The following is a 21868-nucleotide window of genomic DNA, read 5'->3' as shown; positions in this document are numbered from 1 at the left end:
TTAGTCTAGGTAACCATTCCTAACCCCTCAAAATACATTTGTATACATAAAAAGGGTGTTTTCATGTTGAAAACAAGGATGTATTGGTTAAGGGAGACTAAGTTGAAGTTTAGGTTGAGGTTTGCTTAAAATTTTTGAATATTTGAACCTCAAAACTTCGTAATTTGGGTTTCCTAAAGGTTTAGGGATTCCAAGTCATTGTTGGTGCAATGACAGAAGTTACTACCATGTCTTTAGGGGGAGGGACTCTTTAAAGACATTAAAATTATTTTTCATGAACCTTGGAAGATGGTTAACATTCTTTTCAGAAAATGCTCATGAATGAGCGTTTGAACATGAAATGGGGAGTGGATATCCTCATTATTTCAAGCGGTATTTCAAATGGTTGAAAAATGCTCAAGGTTGGACATTTGTCTACTTTGAGGGAGAATATAAGGAAAATGAAGGATATGGGACCTTCATTATGATGTTGATCACGACCTTGAGAAACTCTTCAGGGGGAGAGTTTAAAAAGGGATAAGGGTTCAACGAGTGAAGTTGTAACCAATGATGGGTATCTCTTCAGAGGGAGAGATAGTGGTTGTTTGATGTGTGCCAATAGGGGGAGAATGTGTGGTTTAAGTTAGACCTTCATTACCTATGGGGGAGGTCATAGGGGGAGAATGAAGGGAACCAACATTCATACTTTGGCATGAAGAGAGTTAAGGCTGTGGGATTATCTTAACTCAGAGTAGTCCTAACTTAAAGGTATTGTCAAACATCAAAAAGGGGGAGATTGTTGGTGCAATATCCCTTAGGTCAAGGTTGACTGGTTTGACCAAGCTTGAGTCTTGGTCATAGTTTCGATGTTTGACAATACATGTAGACACATGGACAATGCAGGTGCAGTTGTTCATATGGGGAGATTCTGATCAGGGACTGATCAGTGTGAAAAGAAGAGTCAAGTAGGTCAAAAGTGACTGGATACCTGACTGGAAAGTCCTAGTGAGTGAAGCTAGGCAGAAGGAAATCCTGGTGAGTGAAACCAGGTGAAAGTCCTAGTGAGTGAAGCTAGGCAGAAGGAAATCCTGGTGAGTGAAGCCAGGTGAAAGTCCTAGTGAGTGAAGCTAGGCAGATGAAAAACCCTAGTGAGTGAAGCTAGGTGAAAGCCCTGGTGAGTGAAGCCAGGCAAGGGAAAATCCAGATGGACCAAGTAGGTCAAAGGATTGACTGGATACTTGGCACGAAGAGAAAAGTCCAAGTGGGTCAAAGGGATTGACCGGACACTTGGTGGGGAGTTCTGGTAGGTCAAGGGAGTGACCAGATGCTAGGTATGATGTACCAACAGGTCAAGGTTGACCGGATGTTGGTTTGAGAGGCTTGGGACTTGGTTTTGGGCAAAAACCAAGAGCTGGATCGATCAGTGGATCGATCCAGGAGATGAATCTATCAGTGGATCGATCCAGGCCTTTCCTAGCGAACAGAGAGCCTCTGAATCGATCAGTGGATCGATCCAGAGGTTCCAATCGATCAGCCGATCGATTGGGACACTGCTACTTCACGCGATAAGCGCTGGATCGATCCGTGGATCGATCCAAGCATTTTTCCAGAGCACAGAGGCGCTCTGGATCGATCCGTGAATCGATCCAAAGCCTCCCCGATCGATTGGGAGTTTTCGAATCGATCGGGATCCGACCGTTGCGTCGTATTTGAGCTGCAGGCGGGCGTCTCCTTCAGCATCTCTTCACCGATTCATTTCAGATCTCTCGCCAACTCCTCCACAGCTCTCTCAAAGCTCAGATCGCCAGTTCTTGAAGGATCTTGGAGGTTTTCCAAGTCAAGAGGAGGATCAAAGGCAAGGAGAAAAGTTAGGGTTAGGGTTTTCTACGCTTATTGTAAGCTTGTGCTTGTATTCTTGTATCCCTTCCCTTTCTTTTGTACTGAGAGTCTTGTAGGGTTTCTCCGCCTTCGGTAGTTACCGAAAAGGAGGTTTTTATTAGTGGAGGGTGCATGAGTAGGTGTGGATCCTTGGACTAGTCACCTCTTGTGAGGTGGATACCAAGTAAACCATCCTTGTTAGCGTTGTGTGATTTGTTTCTGTATTTTCCGCTGCACATCTTTGAAGAAACAAGCAACGACGAGCATCTAGCACGCGACGAGCTATTCACCCCCCCTCTAGCTACTTTTCGGTCCCAACAGCAACAACTTAAAGAACAAGGATATCTATCTTCAGTTCCCCCTGCATATTTTTTAGATCGTCACATCCTCCAAGAGATGATCGATGATGTATTCGCCAAATTTAAATGATGTATGTGTATGTATGAATCGTAGAAACACATTATTGCACTCTACTTAGTAAAGATGTCACATCCCTTCCTTAGTCTGGATTGTTGACTCAATGGGGCTAGAGTTACTTTATCCCGAGCACAAGAACCTATCCTAATCTAGTATAAAAAAAGATTCATGAGTGTCCTGAACCCAAGTATCCCGACCTGGCAATTTGTGCCCGACCTATCATATTTCCCTGATCTAAAGTCTTACAAAATATTAATTTTGGGTGCGATAAGGCTGGAGGTAGTTAGTGCTCCAGGGATGATCTAGCTTCCTACCCTGAGCGTCTTGCAAATAGTAGGCGCCTGATACTAACCGTTTAACAATTTTATAAGGGTCGTCCTACTGAGGTGCTAATTTTGTTACCTCCCCTATAGGCTTTGTCCTCTTCCACACTAAGTCCCTTTCTCTGAAGAACCAGAGAACAACCCTTCTATCATAGTTTTGACGCATCCTTTGTCGATATATCATTAGACGGGCTGCTGTGCGTTCACGAACTTCGTTGATCAAGTCCATCTCTGAGAGTCGTTGCTCGGTATTCCCTTCATCATATAGCACTCTCCTAATTGAAGGCACCCCGACCTCGATAGGAACCACAACCTCATTACCATAGACCAGGTGAAATGATGTGAGCCCTGTGCTTTCTCGAGGAGTCGTGCGATAGGCCCAGAGGATACTGGGCAGCTCCTCCACCCAATCACCCCCAACATGGTCTAACTTGACTTTTAACCCCCGCACTATCTCCCTATTGGTAACCTCGGTCTGTCCATTGCTCTGAGAATAAGCTACAGATGTGAAAGCATGGGTTATATCGAACCCTTGACACTAGGCCTGGATTTTGTGCCCCTGGAATTGTCTTCCGTTGTCTGACACCAATTTGTGTGGTATCCAAAATCGACAGAGGATGCTCTTCCATAAGAATTAAATAATAACTTCTTCAGTAATTATGGCCAAGGCTTCTGCTTCCACCCATTTAGAGAAGTAATCTACTGCTACCAGTAGGAATCTCTTCTGCCCTAGCACCATCGGGAATGGTCCTACAATATCCATACCCCACTGATCAAAGGGGCATGAGACTATTGAAGTTTTTAATGTGTTGGTTGACCGATGGGTCAGATTCTAATACTTTTGGCAGGATAAGCAAGTGTTCACCAATCTTTGAGCATCTTTCTGCAAAGTGGGCCAGAAATACCCAACCAGTAATATTTTCTGGGCTAGTGTCCTTCCTCCAGCATGGTTACCGCAGCATCCCTGATGTACTTCCTGTAAAGCATATTCCTCTTCTTCCAATCCTAAGCATTTGAGTAGTGGTCTAGAGAATATCCGCTTGTACAGCTGGTCTCCGATCAGGATATACATATAAGCTCTTTTTCTGATCAACCTGGCCTCTTTCGGGTCATTAGGTAGGCCACCCTACTGAAGATAGATGATCATCGGAGCCCTCTAATCGACCTGCTCCTCCATATTATTTTGCAGGTCTATCTGGGCTATTAAGAAGGTCTAGGTTATCGACCTATCCAGCACTCAAGTAGTCAAAGAGTTAGTCATTTTGGCTAGTTCATCAGCCCTTCGATTATCTGCTCTGGGAATCTTAATTATAGTGACCTCCTTAAAATACTCCTTCATCTTCTCATATGCCTCTCGGTATACCTGCAGCTTATCACTATTGACTTCAAAGTTGCCTGTTACTTGCTGAACTACAAGCTGAGAGTCTGAATAAACAACTACTTGGGCAGCTCCAACATGCCGAGCTGCTTGAAGCCCTGCCAATAGTGCTTCATACTCTGCCTCATTATTTGTAGCTCTAAATTTTAACCTGATCGTCAGCGGCAAGATGTCTTCCTGAGGGGATATCTATGTGTAGATGACCCGTCCACATAGATCTTCCAAGTTTCTTCTGAATCAGGTTGATGAACCTCTGTCAAGAAATCTGCTAGAACTTGCGCCTTAATAGCCATTCGGGGTTGGTACTGTATGTCATAATCTCCCAACTCCATAGCTCATTTGATGAGGTGGCCTGCTACTTCTATATTAGTGAGAGACTTTCTCATGGTACTATTAGTCAAGACTATGACGGGGTGTGCCAGGAACCATTAGCACCAATCCGTAAACTAATTTTCCCAGGGTCGTGTAGCAAGACTCGGTCCCTTTTAATAAATGGTTGAAGAAGTACACTGGTCGTTGTACATCGTCCTGCTCTTTCACCAACACCGCCCCCACAGCCTCAAGGGTGGCTGGCAAATACACCCAGAGTGGCTCTCCAGCAGTAGGCTTGAACAGTGAGGGTAGAGTCTCCAGGTGCTTCTTTAATTCCTCGAAGGCTCCGCTACATTCCTCATCCCACAAGAACTTGGCGGCTCTCCTGAATACTTTGAAGAAAGGCAAGACTTTATCCGCAGACCGGGATATGAACCGGGAGAATGCTGTTATCCGGCCCACCAACTTCTGAGTTTCCTTCAGATTTTGTGGCACCTTCATATCTCGCAAGGCTCGGACCTTCTCCGGATTCGCTTCAATCCCTCTCTCAGTGACAAGGTATCCCAAGAACTTTCCTCCTCATGCTCCAAATAAGCACTTCAAGGGATTCAACCTCAGCCCATACTGCCAGAGTGTGCCGCAGGTTTCTTCTATGTCAGCAATCAAATTTACAGCCAGAGTGGACTTGATAAGGATGTCATCCACATAGACTTCCACATTCCGCCCAATCTGCTCTCAAAAAATCTTATTCATCATCCTTTGATAGGTAGCTTTGGCATTCCTTAATCCAAAAGGCATGACGGTATAACAGAAAGTATCATCTGCCGTGATAAAGCTAACCTTCTCTTGATCTTCTTGCGCCAACGAGATCTGGTGGTATCCTTGATAAGCATCAATCATACAAATCCTTTCACAACCACGAGGTCGAGTCTGCCATCTGATCGATCTTGGGCAGCGGGTAGCAATCCTTAGGGTTAGCGCGATTGAGGTCCCGAAAGTCGATGCAGACTCTCCATTTATTATTAGGTTTAGCTACCAGGACCACATTAGAGAGCCAGGATGGGAATTATACCTCTTTAATGTGACCTGCCTTTCGGAGCTGATCCACTTCAGCTCGGATGATCTTATTTTACTTCACCGAGAAATTCTCTTCTTCTACTTGATCGGTCAGGAATCAGGCAGAAGGTGTAATCTGTACTTGACCACCTCGGGCTTGACCCTAGGTAGCTCGTCGGGTGACCAAGCGAAAATGTCCCTATTACGAATCAGGCATTGGACTAAGTTCATCTTGACTTTGATAGGCAAGTCGCTGGATATGCGGGTGAGGCTCTCCGGGCGATCAGGATAGAGTTGTACCTTCTCCCAAGGGATGAGCTCCTCTGCTATAGGCAAAGGTTCCTCTTGAATGACATGAATGATGGATCGAAAGCGCTAGAGGGGGGGGGGGGGGGGAATAGCGCTCGTGACTATTTCATTTTTCGAAATTGTAAGAGCTTGTTCAGAAATAACGCAGCGGAAAAGTAAATAAAGTAGACACGAAGGATTTACTTCGTTCGGAGCCTGTGACGACTCCTACTCGAAGGCCCGCGATCCTTGATCGCTTCTGGTGGGCAACAACTATAATTCGTAAAATCTATTACACGCTAAGTACAATTCAAGCAGAAAAGAATATTGTACCGACAATAAAAAGAATAAAGCTGAAGCTCCGAATTGTCGTTGCAGCACTTCTGAGTCGAGACGTTAGCAGCTTGTCGCACGGAGAATGCTTAGAAGATGGTTGTTCTTTGGCTGCACCCTCGACCCTCTTTTTATATGACATTCCGGGCGCCTGGATCACCTTTTTCCAGCAGGTTCCTCACCTACAAAACAATGTTAGTCCGAGCAAATACCCTGCAAGACAGTGTTAGAATCTGATAAAACACAGTAAGGAATAACTGACAGTCTTCGGACTGTCCGAGTCTGACTTCGGATTTCCAACCGGAAACCCTAGGTCGACCCGACGGCTACTGTTCCCTCTACGGGGAACGCGTCCTCACCTACTCCCCTCAGGACAGATTACCTGATGCCAGTCCGGTCCTCCAGACCGATTGGACTTTCTGCCTAGGGTTACCACCCCCTAGGACCTAGGGTTACCGCCCCCTAGGGTTTTTCTCCACCTAGGGTTACCACCCCCTAGGACCTAAGGTTGCCGCCCCTTAGGGTTTTCCTCCACCTAGGGTTACCGCCCCCTAGGACCTAAGCTTGCCGCCCCTTAGGGTTTTCCTCCACTTAGGGTTACCGCCCCCTAGGACCTAAGGTTACCACCCCTTAGGGTTTTCCTCCACCTAGAGTTACCGCCCCCTAGGACCTAAGGTTGTCGCCTTTAGGGTTTTCCTCCACCTAGGGTTACCGCCCCTAGGACCTAAGGTTACCACCCCTTAGGATTTTCCCTTTGCCTAACCGCAGCTAGGACTTTCCTGAAACACTTATTCAGCACGTTAGATCACCTCAAACCTTAACTTTGAATCCTTTGTCATTAATAAAACTCAGGTTCGATCGTCGGATGCTCCCCGCACCAACAATCTCCCCCTTTTTGATTATGGCAATCGAAATTCAAAGTTAAGTAATAATATGCAGTAAGATGTAAAGAAAGACATGGCATTACAAACTCCCCCTTAATATAACCTCCCCTTTGGATTTATTGTTCTCTTTTGAATTTCTCTACTCTCCCCCTTTGCCATATATCAAAAAATAAGCTAGTTTTGAAAAAAAGACTTAACTTTTCAAGACAAAACTTAGCAGAGTTTTAGGTACGAGGCAAAAAAAAGGTTTAAGAGAAAAGCAACATCTTAGAATTGGTTTTAATAGCAACATTTTTGAAAATTTGCTAAGGAAAATAGTTTTAAAAAAAACTTTAAACCATTGATTTTGCTTGAGGAGATTATTCTTTGTGCTACGTTAAATAAGAATTCAACTCTTTTTAACTTAGTGAATTTTGAGGAGTTTCCAAAAAAATTTCAATCAACTTCAGAAATTTTCGGTTTCAAAAATTTTCCAGCTTAAAAAATTTTCAAGGAAAATTTTCAACTTAAAGAAGTTATTTGCAGCTTAAAGAGTTTTCAAACAGAATTTCAACTTAACGAATTTTCGAAAAGGTTTCAACTTAAGTAATTTTCTAACAAAATTCCAAAAAGAATTTTCAAATAGAAGAGATTTGAAAGTTTTAAGTTTGAAAAAGTTTTAAGTTTGAAAAACTGCTTAAGAGAAATGAATTTTAAAGATACTTAAGGCAAAGGAGAAGCGTTAACTTTAGTGTTTAATAGTTTACAAATTTTGTTTTAGTAAGGTATCAGAGCCCTAAGGTCCAAGAATGAGTCAAGATTTGGTTTTGGTCAGGTATCAGAGCCCTTAAGTACAAGCATGCTTAAACTTTAATATTGCCTCTAGAGAACATCTTGCCAAATAGCTAAGTCTAGAGTGTAATTTAATTGAGTTTAGTTAAAGAGGATTTGATTGGGTACTTAGCTTAAAGGGGTTTTACATAAGGGCTTAGTTTTAAAGGTCAGATTATAAAGTAATTTTAATTTTAACGCTAAAAAATAGCTTGAATTTTCGAAATATGTCAAAAATAGTTTTTAATTTTCAAGTCAAAAATTTTTAAAGAAAAACTAATTTTTAAAACCGACTCAAAATCACTCCCCCTTAATTAATGCCTTAATAAATTTTTGAGTTTAGGAGTTCAAGCATGAGAGGTTAAAAAATTATTTTCTTAATTTTCCATCTCACTCATTCTAGATTAACAAGCATGTTTAGCATATGAGTGAGTGTGAGATGGAGTTTACTTTAATTTACAACATTGAAAATATCAGTTAGAATTCCAAAAAAATAGGTGACCATTACTTTGAAAATTTAAAAATTAATTGAGTTTAGAATTTCAAAGAATTTAATAACTTTTGAAAAGGGTTTTCAAATTAAGTCTTAAAGATTTTGAAGATTTCTCAAATAAATTTTAAAAGATTTTGAAATGATTTTGAAAAGATTTTTCAAATAATTTTTAAAAGAATTTTGAAATTAATTTTTAAATATTTTGAAGATTTCTCAAATAAATTTTAAAATTGAGTTTAAAAGATTTTGAAATAATTTTGAAATTGAGTTTAAAAGATTTTTGAAATAATTTTGAAATTGAGTTTAAAATATTTTTAAAATAATTTTGAAATTGAGTTTAAAAGATTTTTGAAATATTGAGTTTAAAAGATTTTTGAAATAATTTTGAAATTGAGTTTAAAATATTTTTGAAATAATTTTGAAATAATTAACTTGATTTAAGTCAATTTTAATTTTAATTTCCTAGTCATCTCACTCGATCTAAATTTTCAATCAGGGGACCCTATAATTGTTGTGAGATGAGCTATGGTTGAATTTTAGGGTGTGGTTTAACTTTTGTGTTAGATTCAGGTTTAGCTTTGGGTTCAACAAGTAAGCATTCTTTGGATAAACTTCTGGGTTATGGTGAGTCACAAGGAACTCATTAAAGTAACCATGCCTTCGAGGTTTCCAAATAGTCCTACCCATTGAGCTTAATACTAAACCTTGGTCTAACTAGTTAGGATCCATTTAAGGGTTGCTTCGGTCAGTTCCACTTGGCCAAATGCACCAGGTCGAAGCCATATCTTCCTAGACATGCGATGCCCAAGCTTCCCTAATGTACTATCATCCAAAAACTTCACCAGTACTGTGGGTCAAGTTAAACCTAGCCCATTTTGATCTAACCTTAATTACCCTACCGGGTAATCTACTCTTGTTTTACCCATTGAGGGTAGATTAGATTCAGTTACCCTGTCGGGTAGTTCAGTTGGGGGTGCCAGCGAGTCTGGATCCTCCATCTATTTTTATTTAACTTAAGTTGAAATTTACTTTTAATTTGAATTAATTTCGAATGGAATTTCGAATTTAATTTAATTTCAAATTTTTAATTGAATTTTGAATTTTGAATTTTTAATTGAATTTTGAATTTTGAATTTAATTTTGAATTATGTTCTTAATATTGTTTTTCTATTAGCTCCCCCTGGATCATAGCCTTGATATGGTCTATCAAGGTAATAGACTTGATCCTTGGGGACACAATAGTGACCATTTCTAACTTGATTAACCAAGTTGGATTTTGGCACCCATGCTTGGACAATTTTTCTATTATTTCTATTAACTAGCAATAAATATGATTTGTATTTTATTTTAGTTTTAAATCCAAGTCCAGTTTTGTTGTAAACGACTCGCTGTTTTCCAAGAATCAGATCCAGATTCTTGGAGCCCAAGGTGAACCGTTCCAACGTGTCCTTGAGTTCTTTAATTTGAGCTTTCAAATTGGAATTTTCTTCCTCAAGTTGTTGGACTTGAGTTGAACTTCCAATTTGAACTGACTCAGTTAAAGAGCTCGAGTCAGTCGCTTCCTTAAGGGCTGTTACCTCCTTTTGGAGCGACTTAACCCGGACGTTGGATTTAGCCAACTTTTTTACTAAGTAAGGTAATAATTCATGCAAGTTATCTAATTGAAATTCTGCGAGTAGTGAACTTACAGTGGGTTTTGGTCCTTCGGAAACGAATGCGGATTCGTGGCTTCGATCAGACTCAGTCTCGGATTCGCTCTCGGTTTCTGACTCATACTCGGACTCAGTTTTCGCCACGGTTGCTAGTACTAGTAGAGCGAGGAAGCTCGTCGGTTCTTCTTCGTCGGACCCGGATTCATCTGAAGACTCGGACCATATCGTTTCCTCTGTCTTACTTGTACCTGCAACCATCGTAATACCTTCCTCGGCAGAAGTAGTATTATTCTGCTCATCTAATTCAAATAAATCATTTATTAAAACATGGTTACCTGTTTTTGTATCAGGAATACCTTCGTGTAACTCAATCAGATTCTCCCATAGCTCCTTGGCACTTGAGAATGGGCCAGCGCGATTCAGCTCCTTATTCGTTAAGCCACACTGAAGTGTATACGTTGCTTTTGCGTTTGCTTCTACCTTTTTGATAAGGTTCGCGTCCCAGTTCTCGTACGGTCGCCGTTAGTTGGCAGTTGAAGCCCGGTTTTGACGATCATCCAGACTTCAAAGTGAGTCTGGAGATACGCCTCCATCCGACCCTTCCAATCTCCAAAATCATCTCCGGAGAAAAGTGGTGGGCGAGCAGTGTTGTAGCCTTCTTGATGGGTCATCTTAGAAAGACAATCTCGCAAAATAAACACAATAAAACTTGTTCCAAGACTTAGTCTTGGATTAGTAATGCGGGAGAGAAATAAAAATAGTAATTCAGGAATTTTGAGAAAAAATAATAAAATATTATTAAAATAATATTAAAAAAAATATTACTACAAAATTTTGAAAATGCAATATTTTGTTAATTCCAACCAATGGTGAAAAGATGAAAATTAATTTTTCAAAAATAGTTTTGGAGGGAAAAAATGAAAGGCATAAGGTTATATTTTTAACCTATATAAACGACAAAGCCACGAAAAATGCTTGAATGGTGGTTGCACCAGTTCAAAGCGACCCCGCTCTGATACCAATTGATGGATCGAAAGCGCTAGAGGGGGGGGGGGGGGGTGAATAGCGCTCGTGGCTATTTCGTTTTTCGAAATTGTAAGAGCTTGTTAAGAAATAACGCAGCGGAAAAGTAAATAAAGTAGACACGAAGGATTTACTTCGTTCGAAGCCTGTGACGACTCCTACTCGAAGGCCCGCGATCCTTGATCGCTTCTGGTGGGCAACAACTATAATTCGTAAAATCTATTACACGCTAAGTACAATTCAAGCAGAAAAGAATATTGTACCGACAATAAAAAGAATAAAGCTGAAGCTCCGAATTGTCGTTGCAGCACTTTTGAGTCGAGACGTTAGCAGCTTGTCGCACGGAGAATGCTTAGAAGATTGTTGTTCTTTGGCTGCACCCTCGACCCTCTTTTTATATGACATTTCGGGCGCCTGGATCACCTTTTTCCAGCAGGTTCCTCACCTGCAAAACAATGTTAGTCCGAGAAAATACCCTGCAAGACAGTGTTAGAATCTGATAAAACACAGTAAGGAATAACTGACAGTCTTCGGACTGTCCGAGTCTGACTTTGGATTTCCAACCGGAAACCCTAGGTCGACCCGACGCCTACTGTTCCCTCTACGGGGAACGCGTCCTCACCTACTCCCCTCAGGAGAGATTACCTGATGTCAGTCTGGTCCTCCAGACCGACTGGACTTTCTGCCTAGGGTTACCACCCCCTAGGACCTAGGGTTACCGCCCCCTAGGGTTTTCCTCCACCTAGGGTTACCGCCCCCTAGGACCTAAGGTTGCCGCCCCTTAGGGTTTTCCTCCACCTAGGGTTACCGCCCCCTAGGACCTAAGGTTACCACCCCTTAGGGTTTTCCTCCACCTAGGGTTACCGCCCCTTTGCCTAACCGCAGCTAGGACTTTCCTGAAACACTTATTCAGCACGTTAGATCACCACAAACCTTAACTTTGAATCCTTTGCCATTATCAAAACTCAGGTTCGATCGTCGGATGCTCCCCGCACCAACAATGAATTCCACCATCTTGGGTTCGTTGAGCCTTGCGAGTCTCCGCCTTCACCATGTCAATGTAACACATGCGAGAGACCAGTTGCTGTTATGATTCCACAAGTGCACGGATTCGTCGTCAGTAATAAAGATTATCGATCTCATGAGGACTGGTTATAAGCACTAGCGATGGCTCACTTAGGATTAGCTAAACTACTGATGGTTGTAAGTTATCTAAAGAAAAGGGTTTGGAAACAGAAACGAGAACTAGCAAAGAAGAAGTAATAGACTTGGTTTATGAAGAGTCTTAGGAGTTCGGTTTCATTGTGGTGGTATCGATGTATCACATTCTATCCTTTACTCATTGACCATCAACATGCATTCTTCGGAAGCTGAAGTATCTATTCTTAGGTACCAAATAAAGAAGACCCCTATGAAATCCTGTTACGGTTAACCCCTGTCACTAGGGCGCCTCGATAGATCACAAGAACATTACTTTAATTGGTGTCACTAAGGATAGAGATAAGGAGCTTAGTTTGGTCTCTTACTTCCTTGTGGAGAAGTTATCTCTCATTTCAAGGAAGTACCCTAGATGTCCGTGAACGGGTTACGCCTGTCACTAGGGATCCTCGGGTGTACAATCTAGGATATCCTCTCTACGAGATAGGCAATTCCTACACAATCAATTAACACGATATAGAGATCGAGTAATTGAAACAAATCAAGTGAAATCATCCAATAAAATAGAGGCAAAAGTATGAGTCTTACATCAAACTAATCCACAACTACTCCCTCATCCTAGAACAAGGAATCTACTCCATAGACGCTAGAGAAAAACTTGAAGACATAATGTTAAGCATACAATTCTCAAACAAGAAGAGAGAAAGAGAAAAGACGCTTATCCAACGACGACGAGTGATCTTCGGATCCAATCCTTTGCTTCTGGAGTTGATATGGTGATGAAGGTGTTGGTTAGTCCTAGGAAAACGTACCAGTTCCACTGTATAAAAATTTTGTACAAGTGTCGAACCTTTCCTTAAATAACCTATTGTGTTCTTTAGAAGTTAAATTAGGAATCGCATACGGAACTTAACATCATTGATTCCATATTTAACCTATCTATTTTTAATGGTTTAGTTTGAATCGCAAGCGGAACTTAACACTATTGATTCAAATCCACCTATGTTATTAATTCTATTAAATATTAATTTCTAAAATTGGCTTCCAGGACTGCATGGCGAGGCACATGACCTTCTTGGATATGGGAGCAACCACCACCGTCTAGACAAAGCCTTTTAAGGAAAGCTAATATTTAATTTTCTTAAATAACTCTAGGTTAACCAAAAAGAACAATCGAATCACAAATTCGAAAAACAAAGAAAACACAAACTCGAAAAATAAATTCGAAAAATTAGATCTAATGCCTCTTGTGTTTGAAATTCTTACAAAAAGAAATAACTAGCATGATGCGGAAAACAATTGTTAATTATACCTTTTTTTTGTAAACTAATGACCTCGAGATATTTTGCCGTATTCCTCGCCTCGCCTTGGACGTCGTGTGGGCGACGATCCTCCAAGATGAACACCACCCAAAGAGCTTTCTTCTTCCTCCTCTAAAATCCGGCCGCCACCACCAATTTAGGAATCAAAGAGAGCAAGGGAAAGAGAAGGGGAGAGATCCGACCATCATGAGAGAGCATAAGCAAGAGACTAGAATTAGATGCCTCCTCCTCCTCCTCCTCCTCCTTCTTCTTCTTCTCCTTCTCCTCCTTCTTGTATCCGGCCACTTAAAAGGAACCACTAGCAATATGTGGCCGACCCTAGCATGATAAAGAGCTAGGGGCCGGCCCTAAGGAGGAGACTAGAGAGAAGAGAGAAAAAGAATTCATTAACTCATGAAGCCTCTCCTCCCCTTCTTTTATAATACTTGCCCAAGGCAAATAAGGAAAAACTTTTTACAAAAAATTAAAATCTTCTCATGTTTTCCCTTTTTCCTTTTAATTTTTCCTTTTCTTTCCTCTTGATTGAATCATTCACCAATCATATATTTGATTGGATGATGATTTAATCCTATTGGTCGGCCCCTTGCTTGAGCACCAAGCAAGGGTGGTCGGCCCCTATAAGGAAGGAAATATATATATATTTTTTTAAAATTTTACAAGAAGAAAACCTCTTATAAAATTTTACAAGCTCTCTTTCAATTTCCTAAAGTAAGAGTTAAAAAAGGAAAGTTTAAAAATTAAAACCATGTTTTAAAATTTAAAATTTCTCTTATAAAATTTCCTTTTTATAGAAAATTTAAATTTTAAAACTTCTCTTCCTTTTTTTCTAAACCATGAGGATGGTTAAAAAGGAAAGTTTTAAAACTTTTAAATTTTCTTTTAAAATATGTGGCCTAATTCAAATAAGGAAAATTTTTTAATTTAAAATATCTCTTTTAAAACTTGTAGTTTTCTACAAAGAGAAGATTTTTAAAAAAAATTCAAAAACACCCCTCCTTGTTTGAATTATTGTGGTTGACCCCCTCTTGCTTGGGCACCAAACAAGGGGTCGGCCCCTTAAGAGGACAATGTGGCCGGCCCTTGCTTGGTCACCAAGCATTGAGCTGGCCCCCTTCTTGGACACCAAGATGGGCTTATATTTGGATGGACTTGAGGCTTTAATGAGGCTACGACAGGGACCTAGAGGAGAAATTGGTTTTGGCCTTCCGATGAGCTTGAGTATCCCGTGTTCGTCCCGAACACACAACTCAAATTCATCGATAATAACTCATTCCACTAGAGAGTTATTATCGAACTACCGCACCAATCCCAAATTACATTATGGGCTCCTTCTTATCATGAGTGTGTTAGTCTCCCTGTGTTTAAGATAATGAATGTCTACTAATTAAGTAAGTTACTGACAATTCACTTAATTAATATCTAGCTCCAAGAGTAGTATCACTCAACTTCATTGTCATGTCGGACTAAGTCCACCTGCAGGGTTTAACATGACAATCCTTATGAGCTCCTCTTAGGGACATTCTCAACCTAGATAACTAAGACACAGATTCATTCTATAATCAACAACACACATTATAAGTAATATCATTTCCCAACTTATCGGGCTTATTAACTTATCGAGTTAAATTTCACTCATTGATAAGTCAAAGAAATAAATACTAAATATATGTGTTTGTTATTATATTAGGATTAAGAGCACACACTTTCATAATAACTAAGGTCTAGTTCTTTTATAAAGTCTGTACAAAAAGAACTTACCTAAAATGATTCTACTCAATACACTTGAAGTGTATCAGTGTAATTTATTAGTTAAGATAAACTAATACTTAATTACACTACAACTACTTCAACGGTTTGTTTCTTTCCATCTTAGTCGCGAGCAACTGTTTATAATTTATAAATAACCGACAACATGATCTTCTGTGTGTGACACCACACACCATGTTGTCTACTATATAAATTAATTAAACAAATTACATTTAACAAATAAATGTAGATATTGACCACTGTGATTCTTTATTTCTAAATAAATGTTTGTACAAAAGCTAGACTTTTAGTATACACTCTAACAATCTCCTACTTATACTAAAAGACTATGCTGCCATATATCCTGCCATACATCTGATTCCCAAACCTTTAACATGCCCATCAAAAGCTCTTGCCTTAGGGGCCTTAGTGAAAAGATCTTCCAGATTATCACTTGATGCAATCTAGGCGACAACAACTTATCCTCGTTTATACGATTTCTCGTATTGGGTGGTACTTGCACTCTATTGTGTTTACTTGCCTTATGGACTTATGGTTTCTTCGAGTTTGCTACTGCACCACTATTATTACAATAAATTGTAATAATTTTTAGGCAAACCAGAAAACATGTCTAAGTCCATCATGAAGTATCTGGGTCATACAGCTTCTATGACTGCCTCATAGGCTGCCACTTACTCAGCTTCTATGGTGGAGTCCGATAAAGCACCTTTGCTTATTACTCTTCCATAGTTATGACTTCACTTCCTAAAGTAAACACAAAACCCCGAGATTGACTTACTATTGTCCCTATCCGATTGGAAGTCAAAATCCAAGCAACCCACAGGGACCAAATTATCTGCCTTGTAAGCTAGCATCTAATCTCTAGTGCCTCTAAGGTACTTCAATATATGCTTTATCGCAGTCCAATGTCCTTGTCCAGGTTTACTTTGATATCTACTAACTATGCCCTCGGCAAAACAGATTTATGATCTCGTGCATACATTAGGCTTTCGACAACCGAAACATAAGGAACTGCCTTCATTTCCTCTATCTCCTTTGATGTCTTCAGAGACATCTCTTTAGATAAAGCTACTCCATGCTAAAAAGGTACAAAACCTTTCTTGGAGTTTTGCATGCTTAAAACGAGCAAGGATTGTTTCGATATATGAAGGTTGGGATAAGTAAAATATTCTTTTCTTGCGATCTCTTATTACTTTGATCCCAAGAATATATGCATTCTCCCAAGTCCTTCATATCGAATTGTTTGGACAACCATACCCTTACTTCTGACAACACTTTGATATTATTTCCAACTACCAAAAATGTTATCTACGTATAGTACAATAAATACCACCACGTTTCCATCACACTTCTTGTATACACAAGACTCATTCGGTTATTAAATAAATCCAAAGGTCTGGATTACTTTATTAAACCGGATGATCCAAGACCTTAAAACATTACTTCAGTCCATAGACTGATTAAGCTTACACACAAGATGCTTTTTGCTCTTTGCAATGAACCCTTCTGGTTGCTATATATGGATATTTTTTTCAAGACTTCCATTATGGAAAGCTGTCTTGACATGCACTTGCTAAATCTCATAGTCCATATAAGAAGTAATAGATAAAAGAATTCGGATAGACTTAAGCATAGCTACCGGTGAAAAAGTTTTCCTTTTTCAACAAGCCTTGCTTTGAAAGTTTCTACCTTCTTGTCTATCCCTCTTTTCCTATTATAGACTTATTTTCACCCAATGGCTTTTTGTAACGACCCAATTTTCCCTATTTCAAGTTCTAAAAGTCCATAAAAATATTTGGAAATACTTTTAAAATATTCTAGAGATTTTTAGGAATTTTTAGAGTATTTTTACGTAATTTTTGGAGGTCGTTTAGTAGGGTTACAAAAAGAAAAAAGTTTTTGAAAAAAAATGTTGAAGGTGAGATTCGAACCCACGACCTCGGGTCGGACTGACCCAAGCAAAACCGGTCCAACCAGCTGAGCTACACGGTTTTTTTAACCTTATATGGTGAGAACTAAGTTTATAGCATAGTTAAGGATTAGGAAATAAATTGGAATTAAAAGTGCGCGGTTGAGGGTTCGAAGCCGAGACCTTTGACCCGAGCAAAACCCGCCTGACCAGCTGTGCTGGCGGCGATTGTTAATTAAGGAAGGAGTGAATAATACTTAAGCAGTAGTTAGAGAATAAGAACCTTAGTTATAAGAAGAGAACTTAGGTATTTTCCCGTAACCTAAACCCTCGTTTCTTCTTTCTCTTTTGCGCGGCGTCGCGACTTCTGCTCGGGCGAAAGAGGCGGCGGAGCTAGGTTTCCTTTCTCCGGCGGTCGGCGAAGGCTTTCTTCCGGCAAACCTTGCCGATTTTGATCCCCTTCATCGAGGAGAAGGTGAAGACGTAGAGGAATCGCCGAGATCTTCACCTCACCCGAAACCCTAGAGCTTTTCTTCTTCCTTTCGGTTGTAAGTCCAAGAACAGCGATGTGAGTTGCTTCTCACCTGCAGTAGGAGTAGTTCCGAGCTTCGATTTGTTTTACTTGCTTTCGGATTTGTTTGAAGTTTCCTTGTGTTTACTGCCGTGTACTTCAAAGAGGGGAAACTAATGGTATGAATTAGGCATGTTTGTTCTTTTTGATATAGGGCAACTGATCTGGAACAAGGGAAGAGCTGTGGTTTCGGGTTGCTTGTAGTGGTTGCTGCCATGACCATTAAATCCGAATTTGTTAGGTTGATTATGGTATCATCTTATTGTTGAGTAATTTGGATTTGGGTTTGTGCCATGCAATGGGTGTGGATAACTCTAATTTGGGAGTTCTGTTGGATTTTTAATGGCTTGGTTTCCTTGCTTTAGTTTTGTACAGCATTAGGATGAATAGAAAGGTAAAAGAAGTAAGTGTTTCTTGTTTTCTGTTGCTGTTGCTGGACATCAGATCTGTTTTAGAAGGGAATCACGATTCCTGCTGGGTGTCAGGAATTTGGAAGGATAGTAAGGTTGTTAAGAGTTTAATAGGAGTCTTTCTTTTAATCGCTAGAGAAATTATAGGTTTCACTTGCTATTGGTATTGCTGGATTTAATTTAGTTGCCTTTCCTATTAGCAAGTGCAGAACCAGCAGTTTTCCTGGCCAAAACGGGGCACGAACAGCTATATATAAAGTGTATTTTGTGACATGATTAGTAAGATTAGATGTGCTTTCTTTTCCTTTGTTTTACAGCATGTATAGGAAGCTCAAAGTTGCATTCTTTTGCTCTATTTTACAGCATGTTTAGAAAGTCCAAGTTGCTTTCTTTTGCTCTATTTTATAGCATGATTAGTAAGTTCAAAGTTGCTTTCTTTTGCTCTATTTTATAGCATGATTAGTAAGTTCAAAGTTGTTTTCATTTGCTATTTTAAGAAGCATGAACAGCCATGTATTCCAGTGGAAAAATAAGAATCCTATTAAATACTTTTAGAAGTATTAACAAGTAAAAGAAAGAAAAAAAGAAAAGAAAGAGAAAGGCCAAGGCCTTAAGTAAATTCCAAAGTCCAGACTTTAGGGATTTTTGCACACAAGTTGTCTATTAAAATGCCAAGGCATTTAAAGAAGAAGTAATTAAGATTATAAGTATTTTACTTTTAAAGGGCATGTACCGGACACAAGGTCCAAGGGATGGACTCCAAGTTGCCCCTAGGCACAAGGCCTAGAAGTATCTTAGTAGTTTCGGGATTAGCTACCTCGATTCTTATTAAGAATGCGCGCAAAGTAGTACAATGCCGGGCCCAAAAGAAGTTTATTATTATTTTGAAGTATTAAAGTATAAGTTTTGAAACAAATGAAACAAGCTTCAAATATGTTTAGAATTAGGAAGTTTAGTTCTTGATGTTTGAAGCATTCAGTAGTAGTTTTATTTGTTTCTTGCTATTAGATTATTCAGCATGTTTAGTTTTATTTGCTTTCAGCATGCTGTTATAGTTTTATTCTTATGAGCATGTTTAGTTTTACATGTTAGTTTTACATGTTTAGTAGTTTTACATGTTTAGTAGCTTTACATGTTTAGTATGCTTCTTTTATTGGTTTATGAGCATGATGAGCTACACATGTTTAGTATTTCAGTCAGCATGATTCCTTTGCTATATATGAGCATGAGTAGTTTTATATGTTAGCATTCAGTTTTAGCATGTTTTTATTTATATACATGCATATCGAGTTTTTGTGAGTAGATAGCGCTCACTAAGCTTTATGCTTATAGACTGCACTTCCTCCTACTGCAGATAAAGGAAAGGAAAAGATTTAGCAAGGAAGGCGACAAGGTGGTGGTGATGAAGGTGTGTGATGGCTGGACTATGGAGAGATCATGAGTTTGCTAAGGAAACTGTCAAGACTCCTTCTTTGGAGTTTTCTTTCAGTTATTAAATTGATAGAGATTGTTTTAGTAGTTTCCTTTGTCTATGTTAAGTTTATTCCGCATTGTAGTTGAGTTATTTCCTATTGTTGGAGTTCTTTTGTTTACTATTGCTAGGATAGTTTATTTTTAGTTATATATAAACTGCGTGGTGATGTTATTGCTTTGTATATGTATGTACTTATGATTATTGTCACCGGTACAGGGGAGATTCTGCCGAAATTTTTCGGTAGGGTTTTCCTAGGGATTTTTAATAAACCGGTTAAGTAGAGTAGTAGATAAGTAACGATCACTCTTAGAGAGTAGTAGTAGTAGTAAGAAAGGTGGTCGTTACACTTTTACACCATTTGGTGATTTTATAAGCTCCCAGACTCTATTAGAATACATATATTCTGTATTCTTTGCAAAGATGCTACATCTTTATCTTGGAGTGTTTCGTCATATGTCCGGGGATCAGGTTCATGTCCACCAGGGATCAAGTCCAAAAACTCTCCCAAAACATGAATCTTTTAGGTTGCCTAACAACCCTCCCACTACGACGAGGCACTTTCTGTAATTATGTATCATTTGTGACACGTGTTGCAGTTTCTTATGATATTTCATCTTGTACAGTTGGTACTAGATTAGACGTGTCCTTTAATTTTCTTAAGAACAATTTTTACTCATGGACTTGTGGTTCATAGTATAGTCCTTTTCTAAAATCGGGCATTGGTGCCAATAATGACCTTTCGATTTTAAGGTCTATAAACCTTTTTTCGTTTTTCTAGGATAACTCACAAACAAGTGAACTCATGCCCAATCTTATCAGTGTCTTTCATGTGCTAGACCATCCAAATCTGAATATGCTTCAGACTAGGCTTACGCTCATTCTGCAATTCTATGGGAGTAGAGAGTTCTGACTTAGAATGTATGTTTACGTCTGTTTTCAGTGTATATCTTTAAAATGAATTTGGTAATTTTCTGAATAACTCATCATTGATCTAATTATTCCATAAGTACCTTATACCTTCTTTCTACTACACCATTCTGTTGGGGTGTACCAGGTACAGTTAGTTGGGATTAAATCTCGACTTCTGATAAGTGACTCCTAAACTCTCCTAAGAGGTACTCGTTACTATGATTTCATCGTAGTGTCTTGATACTTTTACTTTGACGTTACTCCATATCAGCCTAGTACTTTTTGAACTAATCAAAACTCTTAGACTTGTGGCACGTCAAGTAAATGTATCCTTATCTTGAATAGTTGTCTATAAAAGAGACGAAAATATTTGAAACAACCTCTTGCCTGAATAGTCAAAGGTCTACACAAATCAGAATGAACCAATTCCAACATATCTTTGGCTCCATACCCCTTAGACTTAAAAACTTCTTGGTTATTTTTCCTTCCAAGTAAGACTCGCAGGTTCGAAAGATTTCCACTACCAATAAACCCAAGAGTTCATTGGTTATTATCCTTTGAATCCTAGTCAAGTTAATATAACCTAGCCTTAGATGCCAAAAATATGATTGGTTCATTTCCGAAGGTTACTTTCTCTTATTAAAGTTAGAAAATGTGTTATTAATTTCCATTTATTGTATCGTGGGAGTTATTGGATTATAAATTGTCAACCAACGTATCAGAACAGATAACTTCCCTATTTTTCTTGATAACAAGTTTGTTATCAAAATAGACAGAATATCTATTCTTTAATAGTTTAGAAACTGAAATCAGGTTCTTTCTAAACTTAGTATGTAAAGACAATTTCTGAAAATCCATATTTTATTCCTATCAGAGGATAAACATCTCCCACTGCAACAATTGCTACTTTTGCAGTAGTGCTCATGTAGACGGTGTTTTCCTTTTCATGTAGTTGTCAGGTTTCCTGGAACCCTGCAATGAATTACAGACATGATTAGTGGCATCTGTATCTACACTCCAGGTACTGGTAGATAACACAACTAAACATGTTTCAACAACTAATGAATTAAATACACCTATATTGTTTTTAGTTCTAAGAAGACAGTCTACCTTAATGTCCAAGTCCTATTTCCAATCATTATAATTGGGACTACTAAGTCTTTGCTATAGTATAACAACTAGGGGATTGACTAACATTTTGAAATCCTAAGAATCACAAAAATATTTGATCAAGACCAACACTTTAAAATCCCCGTGAATTTTGTATGCCACAATAGTGTGGACGTATACAAATTCAAAAAAGAGATTTTGTCCATTAATTTTATTATCTCGTCATTCTAATTTCATGACAAATAAAATTAATAGTTGGTCTATCTTTGATCAAATATTTTGGTCAAAACTTTGAATTTAAAATAACATTGATTCCTCAAACAATATTATTTAAATTCACCAACACCTTAAACACCAAGAATTTTGCATGTCACGATAGTGTGGACGTATACAAATTCGAACATTTGTAAGA

The sequence above is a fragment of the Zingiber officinale genome, chromosome 2B (assembly GCF_018446385.1).
Source record: "Zingiber officinale cultivar Zhangliang chromosome 2B, Zo_v1.1, whole genome shotgun sequence".
Taxonomy (NCBI): domain Eukaryota; kingdom Viridiplantae; phylum Streptophyta; class Magnoliopsida; order Zingiberales; family Zingiberaceae; genus Zingiber; species Zingiber officinale.
This window is presented reverse-complemented; position numbering follows the sequence as displayed.